Here is a 22,331-nt window from a genome sequence, read left to right as displayed (position 1 = left end):
GGTTGGGACTGCTCTGCTTGGAGAGAAGGTGGCTGAGAGGAGATTTGATAGAGATGTTCAAAATCATGAGGGGCTGGACAGAGTAGATAGGGAGAAGCTGTTCCCGCTCGTAAAAGGATCAAGAATGAGAGGGCACAGATTTAAACTAATTTGCAAAAAAAGCAAATGTGACATGAGAAAAAACAATGAGTGATTCAGGTCTGGAATGCACTGCCTGGAATTGAGGTAGAGGCAGGTTCAATCGAGGCATTGAAGAGAGCATTAGATGATTATTTGAATTGAAACAATGTGCAGGAGTACTGAGAAGAGGCAGGGCATTGGCACTAGGTCATCATGCTCATTTGGAGAGCTGGTGCAGAGACAATGGGCCAAATGGCCTCCTTCTATGCTGTTAAAATTGTGATCCTGTGTATGTACCTGCACAGGGATTATAAAATATATGCTGGGCTGCAGTAAAATATTCCCTGTCATTCAGAGGTTGATTCTTAGTTTGTAAAACCATCATCCCAAGTGTTTACAAACTGCAATTTTGAACTGCAATGTCTTAGGCGTGTAATTAAAGTAGACTTAAGAAATTTATGAAAATACCTTCCAAGCAAAATGTGGCAATAAACTCGCACATAGTCTGATGCATTTGTGCAACATTAGTAATCTCAAACATCGATCTTACTGATGCAGAGTAATGCTAATTTTCTAAAAAGATGTGTATTAAAATCCATACAAAAATCTAACCAAATTTATATTTAAGGGTAGTGCAACATACAATACCGCTTGAACGCTCATGTAATGCATGAAAGTTTCTGCAGCAGAGGTCAATGTTAGGTGCTATTTACATGCTCAGGTCAGGTCACTGATTTCCACTCGAGGCAAGGGGACCTTTTACAAAGTGATGAGTACGCAAATTTTCCTAAAAATGACTAGGATAAATATTTATAATAGATGAGATCAAGATCTAATTTAGGTTTCTGTTTGTACTAGAAATCTAAACAAAGCAAAATTGAATTAAATGGAGGGGCATAAGTTTAGGATGAATCCAGGGATGATTCTCATTTGAAATAAGTCTTTTATTGCATATTAAAAAATGTCTAATCATTAATTAGATGCTATTTTAAAGATTGAAAAAAAGCGAAGATCAGCTCAAGCTTTATACAAAGTACACTGATAACTTCTACGTTAAATTCCTTACACTTTCAGATCTCTTATTGGTGCAAATGAACTTTTAGATGTTGACCATGAAAATACAGTGTTGCATTATGATTTCTAAACTCCACATTGCTTCTATGAGGCTAGTTATTTCATAGCTGAACTCCAATAAGCGGTCAGCAATGACAACAATTACTGCAATGTCGCAACTTCTTTGCATCATTCATGAACTGCTGGGCCATCTTCACTTAAAAGCACATCAATGGTATTTCCAGATTCTCAGCAAAGTTGATGTGAAGACCAACTGGTGGAAGTCATCAGCATACGGTGACGACAACATAATGATAAAGATTTAAATGTCAGGATGAAACCTGAGCTAAACAAGGTAAGTAAATGATAAAGTGACATCAAGATCGCCCATCATTCGGGCAATCATAACACGCAATTGTTATTCCATGCTATAGACTGGAGCAGGCCATTCGGCCCAAATGACCTAAGCTGCTATTTGTGTCCACACAAGTTTCCTCCCACACTTATTTAAGTCTTTCTCCCATATGTGCTTATCTAGATTACCGTTAACTACATCTATGACATTTATAGCCACATCTTATGGTAGCGAGTCCAACATTCTAACCACACTCAGGGTAGAATCTCTTGAATTCCTTATTGGGAGTTACTAGTGACTATCTTTTACAAGCTCCAGTTTTGATCTTCCTCAAAAAGTGGAAACATTTTCTCCACTTTTACCCTGTCCTTATCTTAAAGGGCTCTATGAGATCACCCCTTAGCCTTTCAAGAGAAGAGTCCCAAGCCTGTTCAGTTTTTTTGCAATTGTCCTCTTCAGTTCTGGTGTCACCTATGCAAATCTTTTTATTTGTTCATGGTATGTGAGCGTCACTGGCAAGGCCAGCAATTACTGCCCACACCTAAATGCCCTCGAGATGGTGGTGATGAGCCCAATTTGAGACCTGCTGTAGTTCATGTTGAATAGGAACAGCCACAAAGCTGTTTGATAAGAAGTTCCAGGATTTTGACACCACACGGCCGTAAAGGAACAGCGATATTTCCGAGGCAGGTTGGTATCCAACTTGAATGGGAACTTGCATGTGGTGGTGTTGCTACAAATCCCAAAGGAAAAAAAAAACTTAAAACTTCCCTTTTAAAAATGGAGATGGGCCTTGAAGTTTGGGAACTACAGGTTCCACGGGCCCCGGTGGTCTCTGCGCATGCGCTGGCTGGAGAATAGCCGCACATGCGCAGTTGGTGCATTTTCTCAGTTTATAGACCGGTAAACAGCCCTGCGCATTTTGTTTCTTTGATTTTTTCAGCTGGAAACTGTTCCTGCGCAGAAGGAAAACAGGACCAGAAAGTGAAACAGTGTGAAAAAGATCAGCTGACCGTCTACATCTCCACGGAAGCCATTCTGGAAAAGGTGCCTAGGAGCAAGACAGGCGGGGAACAGGGACAAGGTCCCAAGAAGAGTCAAGTCAAAGAAAAAGAACAGGAATCTGAAAAAGGTCCCGTAAGTGAAGTCAAAAGTAAGGATTAGAGGAAAAGGACTCTGAATCAAAGAGAGGCCAGACGGGAACAAACCTAAAGCAAAGCGGGCTGAGAGAAGCCAGAAGATCAGAGGAGACAGCAGGAAGTTGGTGACTCCTTACTATGGGCTTTTGGAGCAGTGGTGCTCTGTTAGGATGGCTGAGATATGAGTCTAAGAACATAAGAAATAGAAACAGGAGTAGATCATTCGGCCCCTTGAGCCTGCTCAATAAGATCATGGGTGATCTTGTGTTTAGATATCCACATTCCCATCTAACCCAGATAACCTTTAATTCCCTTTCTCGTGTAAGGTGAGGTTTGAATGCATGTATAGAGATCCAGGGGAAAGGACCATTGGAAGGAGAGCTTGAAACCCTGGAGGTGGATCCTTATTGAAGATGTCCAAGTGAAAGCATCGTTTGGGAGAGAATTCCAAGGGGGATGTGGAAAGAGAAAGTTTCAGTGATACCAGTTGGCTTACGGTGTAACAAGCGTCCTGTGGGTGGTGGGGGTGGCAGTTTCATGAGAAATCCATAGAAGCTTGGTTTTGGAGTGTGCTGTGTCTGACCGTAGCTTGCCTATTAGTTTACAAAGTCTATCTTATACTCTAATGTTCACAGTAAGTATACAGCCCATGTAAATTCTGTAATCTTTACAAATTTGCATATATCTAGAAAGGTATAGTTGGGGTGAAGGAATAGTGTAATAAAGTTAATCTTTTCTTATTTAATAAACGTTTTATTCTTTTGTTAAACGTTCATCAGCAGACTCCTGCAACTCTGTTCAGTAGCCATGCTCCACGTTTCTAAACAAAAAACAATAATAGTTAGGATCTATCAGGCCACGTTCCACCCTGGGATCTTATCTGGTGATATAATCAGCTGGGATCATAGCAGTATTCCTACGTGCCTGATGTCCTTGTTCTTCTAGGCTAGACTAGATTTGGAAGGTGCTGTTGAAGGAGCCTCGGCAAGTTGCTGCAGTGCACCTTGTAGATGGAATACACTGCTGCCAGTGCGCAGGTGGTGGAGGAAATGGATGTTTAAAGGTGGTGGACAAGGTGCCAATAAAGCAGGCTTTGTCGTGGATGGTGTCGAACTTCGAATCTTGTTGGAGCTAGGTAAGTGGAGAGTATTCCATCAAACTCCTGATTGGTGCCTTGTAGATAGAGGGCAGGCTTTGGGGAGTCAGGAGATTAGTTCCTTGTCTCAGAATTCCCAGCCTCTTGACCTGTTCTTGTTGCCACAGTTTGTGTGGTGCTGGTCCAGTTAAGTTTCTGATCAATGGTAACCCATAGGACGCTGATAGGGAAGGATTCAGTGATGGGAATGCTGTTGAATGCCAAGGGAAAGATGTTAGACTCCATCTTGCTGGAAATGGTCAGTGCATAGCACTTGTGTGGCAAATGTTACTTGCTGCTTAGCAGTTCAAGCCTCAATGTCATCCAGGTCTTGCTGCATGGACTACTTCATAATCTGAGGAGCTGCAAATGGTACTGAACACTATGCAATCAAACATCACCACCTCTGACCTTAAGATGGTGGGGAGATCCTTGATGGAGCAGCTGGCGATGGTTGTGCGTAGGATACCGCTCTGAGGAACTGTAGCTGTGATGTCCTGGGACTGAGATGATTGATCTCCAACAACCACAATTACCTTCCTTTGCACTAGGTATGACTCCAACAGTGCAGTGTGTTTCCAGATTCCCACTGACTTCAATTTTCCTAGGACTCCTTGATGCAACATAATTAAATGCTACCTTGATGTCAAGGGCAGTCACTCTCACCTCAACCCTGGAATTCAGCTCTTTTGTCCATGTTTGGACCAAGGCTACAGTGTGGTCTGGAGCAGAATGATCCTAATGGAATTCAAATAGTGCATCGGTGACCAGATTATTGGTGAATGAGTGCTACTTGTTGGAATGTCATCTACACCATCCGTCACTGCTGATGATTGGATGCAAGCTGATGGGGCAGTGATTGGTCATATTGGGTTTATCCTGCTTCTTGTGGAAGAACATACCTGGGAAATTTTCCACATTGTCAGGTAGCTGCCAGTGTTATAGCCGTAATGTAAGAACTTGATTAGGGTTGCAGCTAGGTCTGGAGCATGAGTTTTCAGCATTACAACCGGGATGTTGTCAGGCCCCATAGTCTTTGCTACATACACTACGCTCAGCCATTTCTTGATATCACGTAGAGTAAACAAATTGGCTGAATACTGATAACTTTACTGCTGGGGACCTTAGGAGATGGGTGAGATGAAATCATCTACTCTGATTTCCAGCTGAAGATGGAGGCAAATGCTTTATCCTTGCATTTGCACTGATGTGCTGGATTGCCTCATCATTCAGCATAGGAATATTTGTGGAGCTCCAAGATAAGAAATAAAAAAAATTCAAACTGGGTGACCAAAATAGGAAGTAAAGAAAAGAGTAGGCATCAAAGGCATTAATTTACTGCAGCCAGTAGGTCATCAGGCACGGCAGATATAATATTAATCAGATGTGATCCATGGCAACCACTTCTGTAGTAAACATCTGCAGCTCGAGGAACTTCAGATTAGAGTTGATGAGTCAGAAGTCTGAGCTTCGGACAATGCAATGCATCAGGGTGGGGGAAAGTTACCTGGACACTTTGCTCCAGGAGGTAGTCACGCCCTTTAGGTTAGTTACTTCTGATATGGTCTATGATCAGGGACAGGAGGGTGTGACTGCAAGTAAGGCAGGTATGCGGACCAAGAGGTAGCAACAGAGGAGCATCAGGCTGCCCAACACACTCAAGGTTCTTGCAGCTTGTGTGGAGGAGAGCAGGGACTTCAGGGTGAAATGAGAAACCTGACCACAGCACCGAGGTACAGGGAGCCACTCAAGTGGGGCAGGGGTGGGGGTGGGGGGAAGGAATGTAGTAGTAGTAGGGAACCGTATAGTTAGGTGGATTGATACTTTTCTCTGCAACCAACAGTGGGAATCCCGAAGGCCATGTTGCCCGTCTGATGTCAGGTTTAAGGACATCTCCTCAGGGCTGGAGAGGAAACTGGAGTGAGAGGGGAAGGAACCAGTTTTCATGGTCCATGTGGGTATCAATGACATAGGTAGAACTAAAAAAAAAGGTTCTGCTGAGAGAGCACGAGCAGCTAGAGGCTAAATTAAAAAGCAGAACCACAGAGGTAATAATATCAGGATTATTACCTGAGCCATGAGTAAACTGAAATAAGATCAGAGAGTTGAGTGCATGGCTCAAAGACTAGTGTGAAAGAAATGGGTTTTGATTCATGGACCACAGGCACTAGTAATGAGGTAAGAGAGAGCTGTACTGTTGGGATGGCCTCCATCTGAACTGCATTGGGACCAGTGTCATCAATTAGAGGTTGACATCTATTAAGGGTTGCCTTATGTCTTCATGTGACTGAACAGGCCAATTCTTGATCCACAGATCTTTGGGCACATGGGGCAGGACATCCCACAAGGTACTGAGATCCAAGTGCAGGATTTACTTCCTTTTCTTTCCTTCTCTGCTGTCACTCTGATTTATTAAGACATTGTGACTCAAAGCCTGGCGCAGCTTGATGGACAGGTTGTCATTATTTTGAAAGATTGATATAAGCTCCTCCCAGTCATTAATGTCAGTGCTGCTGCATTTCAAGGAGAGCTTCAGAGTGCCTTTGAGGGCTTTTCTTTATCCTCACCTGACATGTGATCATTTCAGAATACAGAAAACAGGACTAGCAGGGGAGACACTTTTTGGCCATCTGGACAGTGTCCAGTCCAAAGCTAGGTGGGGATGCAAACTGAGGGGGGGAATGCAAAGAGGCTGCAAAGAGATACAGATAAGTTGTGTGAGTGGGCAATAAGGTGACAGATGGGAGTATAATGTGGGAAAGTGTGAGGGTATTCACTTGGTATGTAAGAATACATTTTAAAAAGGCATGAAACTTGTTGATGTTGATAGAGACTTGGGTGTACTTGGACAAGAAACAAAGTTAGCTTGCAGGTACAGCAATCAATTAAGAAAGCAAATGGCATGTTGGCCTTTAATGTAAGGGAATTGGAGTATAAGAATAAAGAAGCCTTGCTACAATTGTATGGGCACACCTAGAATACAGCAGGCAATTTTGGTCTCTATATTTATAAATGAACATATGAATTATGAGTAGGCCACTCAGCCCCTCGAGCCTGCTCCGCCATTCAATAAGATCATGGCTGATCTGAATGTAACCTCCACCCCACATTCCTGCTTACCCCCAATAGCCTTTCATCTCCTTGTTAATCAAGAATCTATCCAACTCTGCCTTAAAAATATTCAAAGACTCTGCTTCCACTGCCTTTTGAGGAAGGGAGTTCCAAAGACTCTCAACCCTCGGAAAAAATGTCTTCTCATCTGTCTTAAATGAGCGACCCCTTGTTTTTAAACAGTGACCCCTAGTTCTAGAGATTTTCCCACAAGAGGAAACATCCTCTGTACATCCACCCTGTCACGACCCCTCAGGATCTTACAGGTTTCAATCAAGTCGCCTCTTACTCTTCTAAACTCCGGTGGATACAAGCTGAACCTGTCCAGCCTTTCTTCATAAGACAACCCACCCATTCCTGGTATTAATCTAGTAAACCTTCTCTGAACTGCTTCAAACACATTCACATCTTTCTATAAATAAGGAGACCAATACTGAACACAATACTCCAGATGTGGTCTTGCCCAACGCCCTGTACAACTAAGCACAACCTCCTACTTTTGTAATCAGTTCCCCTCACAATAAATGATAACATTCTATTAGCTTTCCTAATTACCTGCTGTACCTGCATACTAACCTTGTGATTCATGCACTAGGATACCCAGATCCCTCAGAATCTCAGAGCTCTGCAATCTCTCACCATTTAGATAATCAGCTTCTTTTTTATTCTTCCTGAAAAAATGAACGATTTCACATTTGCCCACATTATACTCCATTTGTCAGATCTTTGCAAACTCACTTAACCTATGTCACCTTGTAGTCTCCTTACATCCTCTTCACAATTTACTTTCCTACCTATCTTTGTGTCATTAGCAAATTTAGCAACCAATATTTCTGTCCCTTCACCCAAGTAATTTATATAAATTGTAAGAAGCTGTGGCACACCACTTGTCACATCCCGCCAACCAGAAAAAGACCCATTTATGCCAATTCTCTGCTCCCCGTTGGCTAGTCAATCTTCTATGCATGCCAATATGTTACCCCCTACACCATGAGCTTTGATTTTCTGCAATAACCTTTGATGAGGCACTTCATCAAATGCCTTCTGGAGATCCAAGTACAGTAAGTACATCCACCGGTTCCCATTTATCCACAGCACGTGACTCCTTCAAACAACTCTAATAACTCGGTTTAAACATGATTTCCCTTTTATAAAATCATGCTGACTCTGTCTGATTGCCTTGAATTTTTCTAAGTGCCCTGTTATAACATCTTTAATAATAGCTTCTAACATTTGCCCTATGACAGATGTTAGGCTAACTGGCCTATAGTTTCCTGCTTTGTCTCCCTCCCTTTTTGAATAAAGGAGTTATATTTGCTATTTTCCAATCTAATGGAACCCAAATCTAGGGAATTTTGGAAAATTAAAACCAGTGCAAGAACTATCTCACTAGACACTTCTTTCAAGACCTGTGGGTGAAGTTCATCTGGACCTGGGGAGTTGTCAGCCCACAGCTCAATACCACTTTGTTTGCTCAATACCACTTCCCCGATGATTGTAATTTTCCCTGAGTTCCTCTCTCCCTTCCATTTCCTGATTTACGGCTATTTCTGGGATGTTACCTGTATTCCTCTATAGTGAGGACCAAAGCAAAATACTTGTTTAATTCATTTGCCATCTCCCTACTTTCCACTATCAATTCCCCTGACAGACACTCTATAGGACCAAAACTCACTTTGTTAACTCTTTTCTTATTTAACTATATATAGAAACTCTTACTGTCCATCTTTATATTACTAGCTAGCTTTCTCTCATAACTCTAGTTTTTCCATCCTTATTAATCTTTTTGTCATTCTTTGCTGTTCTTTATCTTCTTTCCAATCATGACCTGCCACCTATCTTTGTGTAATTATATGCTTTTTCTTTAAGTTAAGTTTGATACTGTCTTTAACTTTGAGTTAGCCATGGATCGTGGGCCCTCCCCTTGGAATTTTTCTTTCTCATTGGAAAGAACATCCCTTTAAATGCTTGCCACTGCACTTCTATTGACGAATCCCTTAACCTCATTTGCCAGTTCACTTTAGCTAGCTGTGCTTTCATGACCTCATAATTGCCCTTATTTAAGTTTAATATATTAGTCTTGGATGTACTCATTTCTCCCTCAAAATGAATGTAAAATTCAATCATATTATGATCGCTGCTACCTACGGGTGCCTTCACTAGGAGGTTATCAATTAATCCTATCTCATTGCTCAATACCTGGTCTAGTATAGCCTGATCTCTGGTCAACTCCAGAACATGCTGTTCTGAGAAACTATCCCGAAAACATTCTATGAACTCATCTACGCTACCTTTGCCCACCTGATTTTTCCAGTCTATATGTAAATTAAAATACCCATGATTATTGTTGCATCTTACTGGCAAGCTCCCATTATCTCTTTTATATTCTGACCCACTGTGTAGTTACAATTAGAGGGCTTGTACACCACTTGCACTAGTGGCTTCTTGCCTTTATCATTCTTCATCTCAACTCAAACCACTTCTACATCCTGGTTTCCTGAACTTAGGTCATCCCTCTCTAAGGTGCTAATACCATCATTAATTAAAAGAGCCACCTATCCACCTTTTCCTAACTTCCTGTCCTTCCTAAATGTCACGAACCCTTCAATATTCAAGTCCCAATCTATGTCATCCTGTAGCCACATCTCTGCGATGACTATCAGATCATACTTACTTATTTCTATTTGCACTATCAGTTCATCTGTTTTGTTTCGAATGCTACATTTAAATACAGAACCTTTACATTTATTATTTTTGTAGTGTCTAGCTTTATCTGCTGACTTACTCAAGATTTGTACTCTGTCCCTTCCTGTCAGTCTGTTTATCATTTCCCATGTTAATACCCATCTCCTGCCTTGTCTCCACTCTTTGGTTTACCACATTTTCCCAAATTTAATCCCTTGCCCCGACTATTCAGTTTAAAACTCTCCCTACTTCGGTAGTTAGGCGGCTCATGAGGACACTAGCACAAGCATGGTTCAAGTAGAGACCGTCCCAATGGTAAAGATCCTACTTTCCTCAATACTGGCCAATGCCCCACAAACTGGAACCCACTTCTCCTCCATAAATCTATGAACCACGTATTCATTGCTCTAATCTTATTTGTCCTATGCCAATTTGCATGCAGCTCAGGTAATAATCCAGAAATTACCACCTGTGAGGTTCTGCTTTTTAATTTGGTGCCTCGCTCGTCATACTGACTATGCAGAGCCACTTTCCTCATCCTGCCTATGTCGTTAGTACCTACACAGACCACAACCATTGGATCCTCCCCCTCCCACTGTAAGTTCCACTCCAGCCCTGAGCAGATGTCCCAAACCCTGGCACTGAGCAGGCAGCAAAGCTGTCTGGACTCTCGCTCTTTGCAACAGAGAACAGAGTCAATCCTCCTTACTATCACTACATTCCTTTATGCTCCCCCCACACTTGGATGGTTTCCTGCACCATGGTCACTTTACTCATCAACCCTGCAGCCCCCACTCTCATCCAAACAAGCTGAGAGAACCTCAAACCTGTTGGACAATTGCAAAGGCTCACACTCCTGCCCTATGGGTCCCCTTATCTGCCTCACTTGCAGTCACACCCTCTTGTCACTGACCAAATCTAAAGACCCTGTCCTAAGTGGTGTGACTGCCTCCTGGTATAAAGCATCCAGGTAACTTTCCTCCTCCCTGATGAGTCACAGAGTCTGCAGCTCAGCCTCCAGCTCAATGACTCTGAGTTGAAGTTCCTCAAGCCGCAAACACTTACTGCAGACGTGTTTGCCCTGGATCACAACGTTATTCAGGTGTTCCCAGATGCTGCAGCCTTGGCACTTCACCTGTCCTGTCATCCTTAATGGTGTTTTAAATAATTACTTAATTATATTAATCACTTATGTTGCTTTCTTATATATTTTATTAACTTTACCACCAAATTGTGTACTATTTTAAACCTTAGGGATAGAATAAAACAGAACTTACCCACTTGTCAGATACTCACCAAAACAGCTAGCCCCTTTCCCTGTAGTAGAGCAAGAACCAATTTCTTTGGGGTGAGAAAGCTAGAAAGAGGAAACGAACAACTCTCTCTCCCTTCACCAAACTCCCAAGTCTTCAGTTAGTTAGCTGCACTAAAGAACCCTGAATTTATAGTAAACTGAACTGGGGAAGGATATACATGCATTGGAGGCAGTACAGTGAAATTTCACTAGAATGGTCCCTGGGATGAGAGGGTTGTCCTATGATGAGAGGCCGAGTAAATTATATCTATATTCTCTGGAGTTGGGAAGAGTTAGAGGCGATCTCGTTGAAACATTCAAGATTATGATGGGGCTTGACAGGGTAGACAGAGGCTATTCCCCCTGACTGGGGAACCTAGAACAAGGTGTGGTTGGGGGGTGGGTGGGGGGGGGGGGCTGTCAATCAGGACTGAGATGAGGAGAAATTTCTTCACTCAAAGGGTTGAGTGTTTTTGGAATTTCCTACCCCAGGGGGTTGCAGGTGCACCATCATTGATTAAATTTAAGGCTGAGATAGTCAGATTTTTGGTCTCTGAGGGATGCAAGGGATATGGGGAGCAGGCAGAAAATTGGAATTGAAGACCAAGGTCAGGATGATAATGCTGAATGGTGGAGCAGACTTGATGGGCTATATGGTCTCCCCGTTCCTATTTCTTATAAGCCTCTACCCGCCAGTAGTTGTTTAATTGTCCCTTGCCATTCACAACTGGATGTGGCAGGACTACAGAACTTAGATAGGATTTGTTGGTTGTGGAATTGCTTAGCTCTATCACATGCTACTTCCACTGTTTAGTATACACTTTGTCCTGTGCGACAGCTTCGCCAAGTTGGCACCTTATTTGCAGCTCCTGGCATGCTCTCCTACATTCCTCATTGAATCCCTTGGCTTGATAGAATTGAAGGAGTGAGTGATATGCCAGGCCATGAGCTTACAGATTGTGGTGAAATGCAATTTTGCTGCTGTTAAATAGCTTACAGCACCTCATGAATTTCCAGTTTGAGCTGCTGGTTCTGTTCTGAAACTGTCCCATTTAGCATGGTTGTGGTGCCACACAACACAATCAAGGATGCCCTCAGTGTGAAGTAGGGACTTCTCCACAAGGACTATGTGGTGGTCATTCCTACCAATGCCGAAATGGATTGATACATCTGCAACAGGTAGATTGGTGAGGACAAGGTCAAGTAGGTTTTCCTCTCTTGTTGGTTCTATCACGGGTCCACTCTGGCATAAATGTTATTCAGGACTTGGCCAGCTCGGTAAGTAGTGATGTTACTGAGCCACCCTTGGTGATGCACATTAAAACCCCCCACCCAGAATACATTGTGCCCTTGCTACACTCAGTGCTCTTCAACCTAGCATGTTCTCAAATGCCTCCAACTTATTTATAATGGAGACACCAGAGCAGTACATGGTACTCCATGTGTGCACTAAGGTTCTACACAAGTTTAATATAACTTTTTTGCAATTCAATTCTATCCTAAAGATGAACTCACGTGCTTGGCTTGTTTTCTTCAAAGTGGCCTTATTAATCTCCTTCACTACTTTTAGTGATTTATACTTCTAGATTGATCTCTTTTCTTTCCACTCCATTTAGACTCATTATCCAAGCAATTGTGGTCTCTGTTCTTCCTACTAAAATGTAACACCTCACAATTTATCTATAGTGGCATTAATTTGTCAATTACACACACATTCTCTATGTTCATTATGTCAAACTGTATTTTGTTACACTCTTCCTTTATACTAACTATAACCTGTTTGCTGTTGTCTGCAAATTTTGAAACTGTACTTCTAACTTCCAAGTTTGAATCATTAATGTAAGTTGTGAACAACAACAAATCTTGTGGAACACCACTTTCCACCATTTTTCAATGAGTAGCTACCCTTACCCCTACTCTCTTTTCTTGGTTTTGTAGCCAGTTTGCTATCCATTCTGCTACCTGTCCAGACTCTACAAACTCTGATCTTAGTCTTGTTTCTAACATGCACTGCTTGTTGAATGCCTTTTAAAAATCTAAATATATTATATCTATGTTGTCCTTCGCTTACTTCAAAACAAAAATCGATAAGGTTGATCAACCATGACCTTCTCTTTGAAATTCAATCTATTACATTTCTGGTTTCTAGCTGTGTTTTTCAATTATATCTTTGAATAAAGATTCCATAACTTTTCCTATCACCAAGATTAAACTAACTGACCTATATTTCCCTGGTTGTGTTCTTTTTTGAAAATATAAGTATTAGCTGTCCTCCAGTACTTTGGCAATATTCTCTTTTCAAATGATTTTATTGATATGCATACAAAATTGCTTCTGCTAGCTCTTCCATAACTGCAACATGCACAGGTACAATCCATCTGGTTCAAATCTTCTAAATTTGAAAGAACAGGGGAGATAACTGTTAAGCCATCTTAAATGTCTTGATCTCTTCTAATGGCATGGCTACCTTATTAGTCTCCCTGGTAAATATAGAGGCAAAAGAACTGTTTTCATGAGTCATGAAGACATCAGCTGAACTATCATTTTTCAATACAAGCAATACTATTTATAGAACAGATGTTTTGACAAATACTTGAAAGAAGCTACCATTTCAGCAGTTACAACCCTCATTGCCTCAGCCTAACCTGCTTTCCTCTTGCTTTAAAGCAGCAATATACGATGAGTCATTTAAGTTACTTTTAGAAATCAATATCAATGATACAGCTCATCAGCTCTGCAAGATTATTTAGCAAATTGCTGTGCCAAATATCACAGAATCAGAAACACAGTGCAGAAGAGGCCCTTCGAGTCTGCACTGACACGTGAGAAACACCTGACCTACCTACCTAATCCCATTTACCAGCACTTGGCCCATAGCCTCGAATGTTATGACGTGCCAAGTGCTCATCCAGGTACTTTTTAAAGGATGTGAGGCAACCTGCCTCCACCACCCTCCCAGGCAGCGCTTTCCAGACTGTCAACACCCTCTGGGTAAAAAAGTTTTTCTTCACATCCCTCCTAAACCTCCTGCCCCTCACCTTGAACTTATGCCCCCTTGTGACTGACCCTTCAACTAATGGGAACAGCTGCTCCCTATCCACCCTGTCCATGCCCCTCATAATCTTGTAAACCTTGATCAAGTCGCCCCTCAGTCTTCTCTGCTCCAACAAAAACAACCCAAGTCTATCCAACCTCTCTTCATAACTTAAATTATTCTTCCCAGGCAACATCCTGGTGAATCTCCTCTGCACCCCCTCCAGTGCAATCACATCCTTCCTATAATGTGGCTACCAGAACTGCACACAGTACTCCAGCTGTGGCCTCACCAAGGTTCTATATAACTCCAACATGACCTCTCTACTTTTGTAATCTATGCCTCGATTGATAAAGGCAAGTGTCCCATATGCCTTTTTCACCACCCCACTAACGTGCCCCTCCGCCTTCAGAGATCTATGGACACACACGCCAAGGTCCCTTTGTTTCTCAGAACTTCCTAGTGCCATGCCATTCATTGAATACTTCCTTGTCAAATTACTCCTTCCAAAGTGTATCACTTCACACTTTTCAGGGTTAAATTCCATCTGCCACTTATCTGCCCATTTCATCATCCTGTCTATATCTTCCTGTAGCCCAAGACACTCAACCTCACTGTTAACCACCCGGCCAATCTTTGTGTCATCTTACTAATCCTACCCCCCACATAGTCATCTATGTTGTTTATATAAATGACAAATAATAGGGGACCAAGCACAGATCCCTGTGGTACACCACTGGACACTGGCTTCCAGTCACTAAAGCAGCCTTCTGTCATCACCCTCTGCCTCCTACAACTAAGTCAATTTTGAATCCACCTTATCAAATTACCCTGTATCCCATGTGCAGTTGCCTTCTTTATAAGTCTCCCATGTGGGACCTTGTCAAAGGCTTTGCTGAAATCCACATAAACTACATCAACTGCACTACCCTCATGTACACATCTGGTCACCTCCTCAAAAAATTCAATCAAATTTGTTAGGCATGACCTCCCTCTGACAAAGCTATGCTGACTATCCCTGATCAAACCTTGCCTCTCCAAGTGGCGATAGATACTCTCCTTCAGAACTTTCTTCAATAGTTTCCTTACCACTGACGTGAGACTCACTGGCCTGTAGTTCCCTGGCTTATCTCTACAACCCTTCTTAAATAGCGGAACCACATTAGCTGTTCTCCAATTCTCTGCCACCTCCCCCATGGCCAGAGAGGAATTAAAAATTTGGGTCAGAGGCCCTGTGATCTCCTCCCTTGCCTCCCTTAGCAGTCTGGGACACAAATCATCCGGACCTGGAGATTTGTTCACTTTTAAGCCAGCCAACACCTCCAATACCTTGTCACTCCCTATATCAATTTGCTTAAGAACCTCGCAGTCTCTCTCCCAGAGTTCGATACCTTCATCCTCATTCTCTTGGGTGAAAACAGACGTGGAGTATTCATTCAACACTCTAGCGATGTCCTTTGGCTCTACACATAGATTGCCTCCTTGGTCCCTTATGGGCCCTACTCTTTCCCTGGTTATCTTCTTCCCATTGATATACTTGTAGAATATCTTGGGATTTTCCCTACTTTTACCAGCCAGAGCTTTCTCATATCCCCTCTTTGCTCTCCTAATTGCTTTCTTAAGCTCCACCCTGCACTGTCTGTACTCCACTAATGCCTTTGCTGATTTGCTTCCCTTGTACCTGCTAAAAGCCTCTCTTTTCCTTCTTATCGTAACCTGAATATCTCTGGTCATCCATGGTTCTCTGGGCTTGTTACTCCTTCCTATCGCCCTAGAGGGAACATGTTGAGCCTGTACTCTCCCCATTTCTTTTTTGAACACCCCCCCCACTGTTCCTCTATAGATTTCCCCACAAGTAACTGTTTCCAGTCTACCTTGGCCAGGTCCTTCCTTATTTTACTAAAATCCACTCTCCCCCAATCCAAAACATTTTTTTGCAACTTATTGATTTCTTTGTCCATAACAAACTTAAACTGTACCATGATAAAAGCAACTGTACCACGTTGTGGCCGCTATCGCTAAAATGCTCGCGCACCACCACCTCAGCCACCTGTCCGGCTTCATTCCCCAGAATTAGGACCAGCAATGCACCGTCCCTCGTTTGACCCTCTACATATTGACCTAAAAAGTTCTCCTGTACACATTTCAAGAAATCCGCTCCATCCAAGCCCTTAACACTATGTCTATCCCAATTAATGTTGGGAATGTTGAAATCACCTAATGTAATTATCCTATTGTTATTGTTTTTACACACCTCCACAAATTGTGCACATATTTGCTCCTCAATTTCCCCCTGACTATCTGGGGGTCTATAATAAATACCTAATAATGTGGTTGCCCCTTTTTAATGCCTAAACTCTACCCACAAAGCTTCATTCGATGCCCCCTCCAAGATAGCATCTCTCCTTACTGCAGTAACTGACTCCTTAACTAATAATGCAATGCCACCTCCTCTTTTACCCCCTCCCCTGTCTCGCCTGAAGATTCTATATCCCGGAATGTTGAGCTGCCAATCCTGCCCTTCCCTCAACCATGTCTCAGTGATAGTTACTATATCACAATTCCACATGTCAATCCTCACCCTTAACTCATCCGTTTTACCTGTAATACTCCTGGCATCTATCCAGCCTTGCCTTACTCCCTTGAAGCTTATTGCAGCTATGCTCCCTCTGACTTGATTGTTTTACTGTATTATGATGTGTCCCTATTCTGCTAACATTCTGTGTCCCCTCCCCTTGCCGAATTAGTTTAAACTTCCCCCAGCAGCACTAGCAAACCCGCCCACAAGGATGTTAGTCCCGCTCTGGTTCAGATGTAGACCGTCCCGCTTGTACAGGTCCCACCTTCCCCAGAAACAGTCCCAGTGATCCAGGAATCTAAAACCCTCTCTCCTGCATCAACTCTTAAGCCACATATTCATCTGCACTATTCTCCTATTTCTGAGCTCGCTAGCATGTGGCACTGGGAGTAATCCAGAGATTACAACCCGAGGAGTCTTGCTTTTTAGTCTACTGTCTAACACCCTGAATTCTTGATGCAAGACCTCATCCCTCTTTCTACCTATGTCATTGGTACCAACATGTACCATGACCTCTGCCTTATCACCCTCCCCCTTCAGGATGCCCTGCAGCCGTTCAGTGACATCCCAGACCCTGGCACCAGGGAGGCAACATACCATCCTGGAGTCACGTTGATGGCCACAGTAGTGCCTGTCTGTTCCCATGACTATAGAATCCCCTATTACTATTGTTCTTCCTCCCTTCCTGTACAGACAGGCTGCTTGTGGTGCCAGAAGCTTGGCTCTGTCCGCACTCCCTGGAGGAACCAGCGCCCTCATCAGCCTCCAAAACGGAATACCGATTTGCAAGCGAGACCCCAGAGGACTCCTGAACTACCTGCCTGTTTCTCTTGGACTGCCTGGTGGTCACCCATTCCCTTTCTTCAAGTCCCTTCATCTGCAGTGTGACCACCTCTCTAAATGTGCTATCCATGATGCTCTCAGACTCGCATATGCTCCACAGTGTCCCCAGCCGCCGTTCCAGGAGTTGCAGCTGGACACACTTCCTGCACACATGCTGGTCCGGGGCACTGGAAATGTCCCCGGCTTCCCACATGGAGCACACCACGGCATTGAGCACTCCTGCCATGACTTATCCCTTTAAATTAAACATTTTAAGTCAATTACTCTCGGGCCCTTCTTTCCTGATCCGCGTTACTGTAGAACATACAAACTGTAAACCACAAAAAGACCTTATCCACCGCTTACCAGTGATTCTTTTCCCTTGTAGCCTCTCCTGCTGCAGCACACTCTGAAGATTTACAAAGTTGGATAGCAAGGAAAAAATGCAAAGAGCACCTCGTCCCCTATGCAGTTCAGGGGAAGAATGTGTTGATTTTCTCACTGGGAAATGTGCATATGAACAGGATCAAACTAGATGCTGATGGACCCCACAATCAGTTTACCAGTGGTCACATTCCAAGTTCAGTGGTCAATTTGACTCAGCCCCAGAGCACAATAGACAAATTCAGCCTAAAGACATAACTTTAGGAGAGAATAAAATGTTTCAGACAAAAAAGTTTAACCAAATGTGCAATATGTTCCTCCATTATTTTCAAAACAAACTAAAGCTAGTGTAAGCACCATGCACAAATACTGTAACTCTGAGGCAGATCTTTGAAGTAGTTTTAGTAGAAACACCTACACCAACACAAGTTGTAAGTGAGAATCTTAATGAATTTATACTAAACAGCTGGGCACAATGTTTCTTACCGGCAGAACTTACTAACTGTTCACTCTGCCTGGTTGTTGGCAAATTCTGTGGCAGAAAAAGGTTAGTGTTCCCAGCACCTATTACCCACAGCCAGGCACTGCCCGCAGCAGCCCACGTGGGGAAAAGAGGACAGTCTCCCCTCCCCCGAACCACAGTCCCACCATCCCAAACAGCCCCCACCGATCCCCGCCACTCTGGGGTCTCCTCTCCCGGCTCCCAACCTCCGCGCCCCAGGTACCTCTCCCCTCGGCCGAAGCCAGACCTCTTACAGGACCCACCCCCCATCCCACTCCACAGGTCCCATCCTCCCCAACTGGCCAAAGCCACCCCCTCCCCGAGACCACCCTGGTCAGAGCACCCCACCCACCCGCTCCCAACCACAGAAAACGCCCCCTCCATCCCCGGCCAAGGCCTCACATCCCCCCCAAAATCTCCTCCATTTACTCCCGCCGCCCGCAGGTCATTGGGACTAGGCCGCAGACCGGGGGGTGGGGTGGGTTGAAGGGCGGCTTAGAAAGGACCAGGAGGAAAAGTCCGTCCCACGCGGGAACGGGGAGTGAACGGTGCTCACCTTCTGCCGGAAACTCCTCGAACTCATCGTCCTCCTCCAGCAGGCCCAGGTCTACAGGCGCCTTCTTCTCCGACATGATTCAGCAATGGCCGCGCACTGAGGGCGGAGCCTGTCCCTGAGCAGCTCGAACCGCTCCTCCCACTGACACCCGTCAACACTTTCAGCGTCTTTCATTCCATAATCAGACCCATTGACCGTCTATGTCTAAGTAAATGTAATTCCTCTTTAATTATATGGCATTTTATGAGTTTTTAAAAAGTGTTTTGAGGATTACGTCAATAAATATTTCAATTTTTTTGGGCAGCAACGTGCGCGACCATCCAACTGGAACTTAAAAAGAAAAAGTTTGCAAATCTTTGCGCAGAATTTTCCCAGCCCATTGGAGATGAATTGAAGGGCCAGAAGGGTGGGAACGTCAGGGAAATTGATGTTGGTTTTGGATCTGGCTTTCTCTGGGTGGGATTGAAGGAGAGAAGTGAACCCCTTTGATCTGTTGGGTCAATAATTAAGAAGTTGAGATTTTTAAGAGGCCAGTTATGCACTGCATTGGTCCTCAATCCTGGATTTCCTGCCCATGGAACTGCTTCCTGACCTGTCAGCATTTCACCAGGGTCACCAAGATGAGTGCACAGCGAGATGGGCTTCTTCAGTAAAACTGACAAGCTGATTATTTACAGGGAAGACACCCAGCCATGGCCATTGAGACTGTCCTTCACAACACTTCTCTCAGAGAATGCTATCACTGCTTGACAGATGATTGCCAGCTTGTTGGAAGGCACTTCAGCTGTCTTGCACTTCATTGACCTGCTGCGACACTACCCTGCTGCCAGTCTTCACCATGGCATATTTATGCAGCTCCACCTTCCAACTCTGCTGATAGTCAAGAGCAGAGACACACTATGGGTAACTGCTCAAGCAGTAGCTGGAGCAATAACTGCAGCACCAGCTGTCTCTCCTCAGCCGCAAAACCCTTCACAGAGCAAATGGGATGGATGCAGAGATCCAACTGGAAGGAGGCGAGAACTCCAGCAGAGGCGGAGGATCAGCTCTCGACATGTCTAAGCACCAGTGCCTCAGAAGACTCAGGCTGTCATGGCAGGTTGCTACTGACATTTGCAGCCTCCCGGAGCAAGTCCTCCTGCCCATTGGAGCAGGTGGACATGTTGTTAATGGCTGATAAAGTACCTGTTACTGGAAGATCACCGCTCCACCAGGGGGATAGTGGCATAGTGTTAATGTTACTGGGCAAGTAATCCAGAGGCCAAACTGATGCCCTGGGGACATGATTTCAAATCACGACAGCAGGTGGAATTTAAATTTAATTAATTAATAAATTTGGAATTGAAAGCTAGTCTCAGTAATAGTGACCTAACTACAGGATTGTCCTAAGAACCCATCTTGTTCACTAATGCCCTTCAAGGGAGGAATCTGCCGTCATTACCCAGTCTGGCCTACATGTCACTCCAGACCCACAGCAATGTAGTTGACTCTTAACTGTCTGAAATGGTCTAGTGTATCATGAAATCTAATTTTACCTCTGTGTCCTTGTGTGCTAAATTGGCAGTCTGTGGAGAATGTAACATTGAAGGTACAGGATGTTCCCATGCTTGTTATATTGGTTCCTGCCTAATAACAAGGGTGGGACCCTTCTGGAGTGCTGTGATAGGTCACCTGATCAGTTCAAGGGTCAGTGAATCACAGTTCAGAGGCAGTCAGTTTTGGGAGTCAGCCAGCAAGGGTGTCACAGAGACAGAGACGGGCAGGGGTCCCAGTTAAGTTAAGCTAAGTTAAAGAAAGAGCTGCAGGGAGCAGACTTTAATTAAAGAAGGCTGTTGGGCCAAAAGTACCCCTTTGGAGCAGTGGTGCTCTGCTTGGCAGAGCCGAAGATCTGAAAGTGTGCTTGGAAGGTGAAGCTTGAGCGTACTCAGAGATGCAGGGAAAAAGGAATCTCGGGAGGTAAAATTGAAACCCTGTGAGGAAGCCATTGTTGGAACCATCCGATTGGGAGCGACTTTTGGAAAAAATTCCAAAGAGAGATCTTCAAATGTGGAGATTAGAAACCCTTATGAGAAAGATGAAGTTTCAGTGAGAAGTTGGCACACAGTGGGACTAACGTCTAGCTGGGTTGTTGAGAAATCTATGGAATATGTTTTGGTTGCTTCTGTCATTTATTCTGTAGCGTGGTGTGTCTGACCATAGTTTGTCTGTTAATTCACATGCACCTCATACTTAGCCTGAATGTTAAGAGTATAAGATAGTTCTTGTAAACTGTTTTATCTTTCTGAACTTGTAAAGTTTGTTTTGTTTCAAAAACCCGTGGAAACTTGTGGTTTTATTCCAAAGCAGGGGTCTTGAATCTCAAACATTGACTACTTTAAACAAAACATTATTGGTCCCTAATCAAATCTTACCAACAACTGGGGGATGAGGGGGTGCAGTGGCAAGGGGGCTTCTGGCCATGAATTGTAAACCAAGCCACTCAATTTCAGCAAACTTCTACAGAAAAGTCAGAAAAGAATAAAACCACCCCACATCGACTTAGGCAACGAAAATGACAGTGGCAAACCCAAACCTTGCAAAGTCCTCCTTACTAACATCTGGGGAATTGTGCCAAAATTGGGAGATCTGCCCTACAGGCTAGTCATGCAACAGCCTGACATAGTCATATAGTCATACTCACCGAATCATACCTTATAGACAATGTCCCAGACACTTCCATCACAGTCCCTAGGTTTGTCCTGTGCCACTGGCAGGATAGGTCCACTAGATGTGGACTGTGATATACAGTTGGGAAGGAGTTGTCCTGGGACTCATCAACATTGTCTCTAGACCCATGAAATTTAATGGTATCAGACCAAACTTGGGCAAGGAAATTACTGCTGATTACCACCTGCCACCTTCATCTGATGAATCAGCACTCCTCCATGTTAAACAACAGTAAGAGGCGCAAGGTCAGTGAGGGGAGACTTCGTCCTGAGTGAGACAGAGACCAAGTGAGTTATATTTGGGAATTTGGTTCAAAGTAGGAATTCAACTTGTAAATCTTTCTCAAGTTCAATTTTAGAGTCAGAATCTGACCTAGAACTAGCAGCCTTTAAGTAAGTTAAATAGCCTAGTTAAACAGATAACTGGCTTAGTGGCAGTTAACTGTAAATCACCTGAAAGCCCTTGCCTGAATAGGTGTCGGAATCGGTGTTGATTGGAAGCTAAGCTAGAGAGTGACTCATCACAGCTCTATATAAGAAAGGGACTTTTAAAGCACACGGTTGGTAAGAGGTGCGTAGTCAGTGAGGGGAGACTTCAGCCTGAGTGACACAGAGACCAAGTGAGTATATTTAGGAATTTGGTTCAAAGTGGGAATTCGGTGCATAGGAGGAAAAGAGGTGCCTTGGGTAAGGTTTACTGCAAGAGTAAAGCGTGCTGAGTGGGGAGTTTGGTGAAGGGCAGGGAGGAGGTGCTTTTTTTCTTCTACTCTTCTTCAGCTTCCAGTATTTGATTTCCACTTTGGTGCAGCCAAATTTCCCAGTTGTTTGTAGGATCTGGTTAGGGAGCAGAAGGAGCAG

General features: G+C 43.8%; 1 long non-coding RNA gene across 1 annotated transcript in view; it reads right to left on the bottom strand.

The window, feature by feature from the left end:
• LOC144678827 (uncharacterized) overlaps positions 1–18,891 on the bottom strand; it is a 40,100-nt gene extending 21,209 nt beyond the window's left edge. The window contains exon 1 of the long non-coding RNA XR_013576189.1: positions 18,769–18,891. This is a non-coding gene — a long non-coding RNA (uncharacterized LOC144678827). The remainder of the gene's footprint in view (positions 1–18,768) is intronic.
• Between the last annotated feature and the right edge of the window lie 3,440 nt (positions 18,892–22,331).

Source organism: Cetorhinus maximus, chromosome 3, assembly GCF_964194155.1.
Source record: "Cetorhinus maximus chromosome 3, sCetMax3.hap1.1, whole genome shotgun sequence".
In the NCBI taxonomy this organism is placed as follows: Eukaryota; Metazoa; Chordata; class Chondrichthyes; order Lamniformes; family Cetorhinidae; genus Cetorhinus; species Cetorhinus maximus.
The sequence above is the reverse complement of the archived record's forward strand: the minus strand, read 5'-3'. Positions and strand labels throughout refer to the sequence as shown.